The sequence below is a fragment of the Anomaloglossus baeobatrachus genome, chromosome 4, assembly GCF_048569485.1.
Source record: "Anomaloglossus baeobatrachus isolate aAnoBae1 chromosome 4, aAnoBae1.hap1, whole genome shotgun sequence".
Classification (NCBI taxonomy): domain Eukaryota; kingdom Metazoa; phylum Chordata; class Amphibia; order Anura; family Aromobatidae; genus Anomaloglossus; species Anomaloglossus baeobatrachus.
In genome coordinates, this window is record NC_134356.1 from 620,729,710 (window position 1) to 620,738,159 (window position 8,450).

An 8,450-nucleotide genomic window follows, 5' to 3' on the forward strand; every position below is an offset into this window, starting at 1 on the left:
AGCACACGGTATATACCCCATGTATTCTGCTCTCTACCTCAGCACACGGTATATACCCCATGTATTCTGCTCTCCACATGGTATATACCCCATGTATATTACTCCTCTACCTCAGCACATGGTATATACCCCATGTATACTACCACCCTACCTTAACACATTGAGTATATACCATGTATACTCCATCTGTACAGTGTAACCCAGCTGTATACACCATGTCTGGTCCTGCACATATTGTTTTCAGCCCAAGAATTTCTATAGCCCATACATCTCCCTTATAGTAAATCTGGTTTTCCGCCTTGTATAATGTCCAGCAGTTCAGCCCATAAACCCTCCGCACATACAAACATACAGACTTTATTGAATTTGGGGGGGGGGGGGGGGGAAGCTTGGAGAAAGCATCATCTGCACTTCCCCACGGTTGATGCTGACATTCAGGAGGGGGCCGCCTGCCGAAACCAGTAAAGACTAGTTGTGGGAGGAAAAGGGGACTTTGTTATAACAGCGTATTCAGGAGTAGATGGCCGGATATCACAGGTATAGGCTGAAGTGTAGGTACAGTCACACAGCACAGCTTAATAGATGTACACCGGGCCTCGACTAGGTGCAAATGTCCAACAGAGCACACCGACTCCGTCTGCATTACAGGCAGCGCATACGTTTCAATCTAAAGCGCTGTGGAATTAATAGCGCTATATAAATTAATAAAATTAATTATTATTATTATTATTAATCTCATTTTTCAGGGCTGTGGACATGAGCGCCAACAAAGCCATGCTTAGGCCACATGCACACTGAGTATTTGAGTACTACCTGCACTGCTCTTGATGTATGTACCGGACAGCTGGTATACATTTTTCCATTACCTCACCTTATACAGTATAAACAAAAAAATCTAATATCTATCCCATTTAATCAGGTTATATATGGTGGTCATGGTTTTCTGGAATATACCCAATCTTTGCCAACTCCCCAAAAGAAGGGCCATCTGCGTGCGGTGTTGTGAGCGGGGCCCATTCATCCAGGGGCCTCCTTCTACCGATCTGCTTACTATATGCAGCCCCGTATAGTACTGCTCCCATTACATCCAGGCCAACACACACACACACACACACACACACACACACACACACACACACACACCTTTTCCTGGCCCATCGTATTCCCCTATACGTAGTTTGGCCACCCATGAGCGAAATAGGAGAAAGATGGGAAGATCAGATACGATAGAGACACCAACTGCAAGGAGTTTGTATGTTCTCCCAGTGTTTGCGTGGGTTTCCTCCGGGTACTCCCGGTTTCCTCGCACACTCCAAAAACATACTCACAGGGAACCTAGATTGTGAACCCCAATGGGGGACAGTGTTGCCATTGTATGTAAAGTGCTGTGGAATTAACAGCGCTATATAAGTGAATAAATGTAATAATAATAAATAATAATAATAATAATAAATAAAATAATAAATAATATGGGCTCTACCCAAACCTCGGCGAGGCCCCTGAAATAGATGCTCATCCATAGATTTGAGCCACGTGTGGCCCTTCTGAGCTTAAGGCTACTTTCACACCTCCGGTTTCTGCAATGCGGCACAATATGGCACTCTGCAGAAAAACCGCAAACGTTTTTTTTTGCCGCTGGTTGCGGGTTTTTTTGCATAGACTTACATTAGTGCTGTATTGTGCCGCAGGGGCTTGCGTTCGGTCCGGTTTTTGCCGCATGCGGCAGATTTAGCCGATGCCGCATAGAACGTTCCCTGCAACGTTTTTTGCTCCGGCAAAAATAACCGCATCGCGTTGCATCCAGCCGCTGCGGCGCATTTTCAATGCATGCCTATGGACGCCGGATGCGGCGCGATGCGGAAAAAACCGCAACCGGCCGCCGCATGCGGTTTTTTCCACTGCGCATGCTCAGTAGCGTGCCGCAACCAGAAACAAAACGGACCGGCCGCATGTAAAAACTTAGGCAAAGGATGCGGTGTTTTCGCCGCATAGGTTTCACAGCCGGATTGAGCCGCTGTGTGAAAGTAGCCTTCGTGTGACAACTGCATGCATCAATATGATCCTGACAACACTTTGCTCTTCCCATCAGTAATGGCTCATCAGTTGATTGCACTACAGCCGCTCCTGTGATAACACTGGGTAGCCAAGGCTACTTTCCATAACATTCGGGCGTCCGATTGGCATAGTCCGGGCCGGTATTCGTACATCGAGTTCCCGTTGCCTTTACTCGAGTCGTAAGTCCTACCTACAATAAACACGCCACATTGTTGCGAAATCTCCACAAATAACATAGCTCCTGGCATCTCACAGCCTTCATTACCGGAGTGGCACAGGCACAATACGCCCTGCAATATGTAATAACATCAAGATTAACTTGTGCTGAACCCGTCTCTGCCAATCCAGAGTTATGAGAGCATGTCTGCCAAGACATTTATTGAGGATTATCTTGGTCATATTCACAGCTCATCAAATAAAGACTTTTCAAGCAGAGATCACTGACACAAGATTACGAAAAGCTCAGTCGATGTTATGTAACAAGGAGCCGGGCAGTCGTCATGAAGGGTCTACAGGCTCAACGACAGACAAGACGACATACGTTTAGCCTTAGCCACCATCATTTATGGACCGAGCGGCCTTTATTCCAGACGCATTTCATCCCCAGTGTCTACTATGCCATTATTAAAAAAAAAAAAAGCCGTGGGTAGATTACTGCTGGGGTCACAGCACTCAGGACATCACTTAAGCCCAAGATCAGGACGTGGTGCGTCCTGGACACGGCGGGTCCTGACCTGTGGGGCTGTGAGTCTCCTCCACAGGAGACTGCAGCTGCTTGTACCCACAATCAGGGTTCGGGGCACAGCAGTCTCTCGCTTGTGTTCTCCTTACGGATGACACTTGTGACTCCGCAGCAAAGAATTGACATGCTTGTGGCTCGGAAACCTGCACCACAGGTCAATTTTTTCTGCGAGCCGTAGAGTTGGCAGGAGATTTCTATAAATCTCATCCACTGTGCTTTGACTGTAAAATGCAGCATTTTGTACAGCGCGAAAAAAAAAACCTCCAAAAGATTGCTGCATCCAAAACGCTGCAAACACTGCTATAGGGGTATGTGCATACAGATTGAGTTCTGCAGCGTTTTGGATGGAATCTTTGGGTTTTTTTTCGAGATGCTACTAAACTGCTGCATTGTACAGTACAAGCAACAGTGGATGAGTTTATAGAAATCTCCTGCCAACTGTACTTGTTTCTGCAGCAAACACTGACCTGCTGGTGAGTCTTCCGAGCCGCAGCATGTCAATTCTTTGCTGCGGAGATGAGAGTGTCGCCCTCTCAGACACCAAACTCTGTATGCGGGCTTCAAAAACATGGCGCCGGAGATCAGCGCTATGCGCAGGTGCAAACTCCGACGCCGTGTAACTGAAGATTATATAGGAAAATGCTGATGTTTGGTTCCCTTTAAGTTGACACACACCCCACACACACACACACACACACACACACACACACACACACACACACACACAATTTCGGGGATCTGACCTAACGCTCCATTTGTAATGGGGATAAAAGTTAACTATGGAGCTAAGCGCAGATTAGTGCGGGTCCCAGGGGGTCATACTCCCACCGATCGATAAACTGCCCCATCCAGAGGATGGATGAGGAGTTAATTTTCACCAGACAAACCCCACCTTTAAAAAAGTTGAATGTCACAGACAAGTTCCATGAACCTTGGCAATACATTGTTAATAAAGCCAGTTAGGAAGTGCCGTCCGTTTTTTGTTTTTCTTTTAATGGGCATCACTCGGATGAAAGTACAGAGGTGTAAACATGGCCTTACAACCCCTGAAGGAATACCAGATTTGATTGCATTAACCAGGGGGCTGCGGCCTCACCAACGCCCCCCTCTGTCCTCACGATTAGCCCCATTCTCATAAATGGGGTTAATCCTTGGCTTTCCTGGTCAGAATCCATTGAAATAAAGCAAAATGCTACTTATTTCCGAAGCAGACATGGAAAGACCATTTAACCATGTGGGAGTTCGGATATGATGATCATGGAATCTGCCTGGAAATCCCTCGTGTTTCTTTGGAATACTGTTCCATATATGATCGCTGCCAGTGCACACACCGCTAACCCTACTGTTTCCGAGAGAGATACCTAATCATAGCAGCCGCACGCGGGCTAGGTGTGGCCACAGATAGAGCGATGCAGAGCGCCCTGTATGGAGCCGGGGACTGGCATGTGCTATGTTGCACCAGGCAGACCTCAGCATGCATGGGAGACACTGACTCACTCAAGCTGACGACATTTCCTCTATTGCAGAATCCCTCCTCCATTGCACAAAGAAGCAGCCGGCTGAGTCTGGATGCCCCATTACTCACAAGCAGCACCCCCTCCCATACGGATGACAAGGTGCCTCTCCCAAGACCAGGGTCACGTGACTGGGAGACAAAAGGGGGCAGATGGGAAATCACATTGCTAATTAATCACATTTCTGTGCGCACAGCAGGACGGTGAAAGTGCCCTTCAGTGATGGGAGAGTCCACTGCAGTCCCCAGACAGGGACACCGGCCTTGTACACATTACCACCGAGCACAAGAAATCGCTTAACTTGACCCAGCACAACTACTGAAACGCATGGGGACAATTCAGGGACTCCCCCCAGCCTCACCTATGCGCACCAAAGCCCTTTGGTTGGCATTGAGCTAAGGGGGATGTATTTAGGAGAAAGAAAATTCCTATATCAGTGTGTGAAGTTATTTTCTGCATGTTTGGTCCAGTGGATCAACAATTGGGATCAGCAAGGAAAGATTAGCTTTTTTTGGAGAGCACTGGATCATGCATATAATAATAATAATAATAATAATAATAAATAATAATAATAAATAATAATAATATTTATTATTATTATTATTATTATTATTATTATTATTATTATTATTATTATTATTATTAATAATAATAAGTTTTATTTCTATAGCACCAACATATTGTGCAGCGCTTTACAATTCAGAGGGGACATGTACAGACAATATGAGACAATACAAAATAACAATATTAAGATACCAGGAGGAGTGAGGCCCTGCTCGTAAGCTACAGTCTATGAGGAAATAGGGGAAGCACAAAAGGTGAATGAAGGGGGGGGGGGGGGGGAGCTTGTTATATATGGTCCAGCCATCGATTTAATAGGGTATTCAAAACCAGCTGCATGAACCAGTCATTGGCCAGAATTTATACAGGTACAGGGGGACAAGAATTGGAAGTAAATTTTTGGAAAGGGCAGAAAGGGACTAGATTAGATCAGGGCAGTGAGGTGATAGGCTGGTCTAAAGAAATGCGTTTTTAGGGCCCGCTTAAAGGTGTGGATGTTGGGAATTAATCAGATTGCTCTGGGTAGTGTGTTCTAGAGCATAGGCGCAGCTCGTGAGAAATCTTGAAGACTGGAGTGGGAGGTTCGAATTGTTGAGGATGTCAGTCTTCGGTCATTAGCAGAGCGGAGGGCTGATCCTTCACACCAACTGGGTGAATCCGATGGACATTTGACTTTTTTCAACCATTTGTGGCAGACCGTTCGGCGAAGGGCAGATGTTTCCAAATCATAATGTAACCGGGTAATCACAGGGCGGAACAATGAGATCCCGACCGCCGACAGATAAGGCCCCAGATATTGGCAATGGCCGATCCCTCCGCATGTCCCTGCTGTAAACCTAATGGGCAATGGCGAGAGTGGAGCCCTTGGGACACCAGTCACCCAGCGTCTGCTGCCAAGAATACACAACAGCCAGATCCGGACCTCACAAGTCACAACACCATCTATATAACAAGCGCAGGCAAGGAATGAGGGGTGCTCTACACCTGAAGGGGTTGGTGCGCTCCCCTCTGGTCAGTATATGGGGTTACAGACTAGTCCAGCACCAGAAACACCACATGGCCCAGAACAACATGGAGACCTTGATCTTGACACTGCACAGCCAAGAAATATAGAAAAATGGCCATTGGACAAACTTAAAGATTCTGGTTGTAAGAGTTAACTTATCCAGTTGATGGGTCATACAGCGTGCGTGCGTGCGCGCGTGGTCAACATTGGTCATCAGAAGGGGGCACTTTTACCCATTAACAATGGGGTGCCTGTGCACATGCCCGGCAGTGGTTCCATTCATGTTCTATGGGGCTGCTGGAGGAGGTGGAGCATAATGCCATGGAGAATGAATGGCGCGGTGGTAGAGCATCACTCCGTACTGACGCCCTCACCAATCTATAAGATCACCCACCCAATATCTTCAAGCCGGAATACCCCTTTAAGACAGATGTCCCAGGAGCAACATTGATCCCTTTCTGTAACACAGGTGACGTGTATGACAGCTGGGGGTGAAGATGCCGGGACCCTCACTGATGCTAGCTATAGGGTTTTAGTCCGTTGTCTGGATGGAGCGGTTATGTGACCATCTGTGCAGTCTAGTAGAGTAAACAAGTCACCCCATCACTCCTATAGACGTCAATGGAGTAGAGGTTAGGCATGTGCACTACGGATCAGTTTACACCACAGGTGACTACATTATCTGGGGGATCCGTGAGGTCTCCCACAGCGACCTTGCCACCCCGCAGCAATCCCCAGGGACCTTGGTGTCTCAGTCAGGAAACCCCATACACATGAGATGCTCGTATGACTCACATGTATGCCCCTTTTATCTATTCAAAATGTATAATAAGGATGCCCTGTTACTGAGCCCAACCTGCACCTCCCCTAACTGGAAAACGAGGGGAAGGGGCTCAGTAGGGGCCTCATGGCTTCATCAATGGCAGCCTCCTGTAGATACTTTCCTGAAGTCTGAGACTAAAATTATAGGTCTCCCGGGTCCACACCGATGCAACTGGGCCATGAGAGAAGGACAGTGGGGGTCTCGACTCCAGGCATCATCACCCCCAGTAACTCCTGCTCCACCAGAGGACACCACGGCCACAGGACAGGCGCTGCAGACAATCCTACACTGGGGCTGCTGCCACCACTTTGGAGACCACACTACCAACTACAGGGGGCGCCACAGTCCATGATCAACAACCCCAAAAAAATCTTCATACATACAAACATACATACATACATATAGACCCCTGCAAGACTGGAGTGCTAACCACTGAGCCACCATGCCGCATATAATATATATTTATATGCGGCATGGTGGCTCAGTGGTTAGCACTGAAGTCTTGCAGTGCTGGGGTCCTGGGTTCGAATCCCACCAAGGACAACATCTGCAAGGAGTTTGTATGTTCTCACAGTGTTTGCGTGGGTTTCCTTCCACACTCCAAAGACATACAGATAGGGAATTTAGATTGTGAGCCCCAATGGGGACAGTGTTCCTGATGTATGTAAAGTGCAGCGGAATGTTAGCGCTATATGAAGAAAAAAAAAAAAATGAAGAAAGAAAAGAGATAATCTCTCTCATGAAATTATACATATATACACATATATATATATATATATATACATATATATATATATATATATATATATATATATATATATTCATATACACACACACCAGCACTGGAAGCCCCAGCTCTCCAGGGTCAGAACACAAGCCACTGGACACTGTACGATCAGCACCAAAGATCAGGAGGATCTGCAGGCGGATATCGTACACACATCGCACAGACCTGTCCTGCCGATTTCCATATACGGATGATGCCGGCATAAAGGGAATCTCTCGGCCATTCGAGCTGATCGCGACCGATTTCTCAAAACTTGACCAGTTCCCACCGGCAGGAAGCGATGGTCAGCAGTCGGTAGCGCTCAGCCCGATTACCGGTAACACAATGCCTGGGCGGCCGGTGATGGAGGAGCCGTCAGCAGGGTACAGCCCGTCACTACAGCAGGGGACACTCACCACTGGGTACAATCGCTCGTAGCTCGCCGTCGTCCTCAGTCGGTGGAGCAGCCGGTGTCAGACCTTCCTCAGCGCCATATTACGAGCCGTGACCTCGTGTGCGCAATATAAGAGCCCGGAGGGGGAGGAGCCGCGCCCCGCCCAGCCTCATTCATTCTCCTCCATCCCCCGTACACAGCTCGGTTGCAGGCGGAAATTCCCGGCAGATAACATCACACGGAGCTCAGAGGCTGCAGCCAGAGAGGTGACGGGGCGGACACCGGGGGCTGCAGGGGCCGAGGACACCGAATACCGGCGTGGCGGGGGAGGGGCAACGGCGGAACACATGACAAACCACGCCTACAGAGAACGCTGATTGGCTGGTGACGGGGGTGGTTGTTGACGTCACTGGGACGTAAGTCCAGGGGGGATTCGGTGGGTGAGAGGAATGTGTGCGGTCGGGGCGCGCGGCTGCCACAGCTGAGACCTGCACGCGTGTCCGGACGCCCGTGGACGTGACTGTGAGCCGCCATTGTGCAATGTCACGGTCACCGCCGCTCAGGCGCGGAGTCCTATCTACAGATAGCC

General features: G+C 48.3%; 1 protein-coding gene across 1 annotated transcript in view; it reads right to left on the bottom strand.

Moving 5' to 3' along the window:
• SLC20A1 (solute carrier family 20 member 1) overlaps positions 1 to 8,172 on the bottom strand; it is a 26,643-nt gene extending 18,471 nt beyond the window's left edge. The window contains 1 exon segment of the mRNA XM_075346297.1: positions 7,884 to 8,172. The gene's annotated coding sequence lies outside the window, so the exon portion shown is untranslated.
• Positions 8,173 to 8,450: the final 278 nt, after the last annotated feature.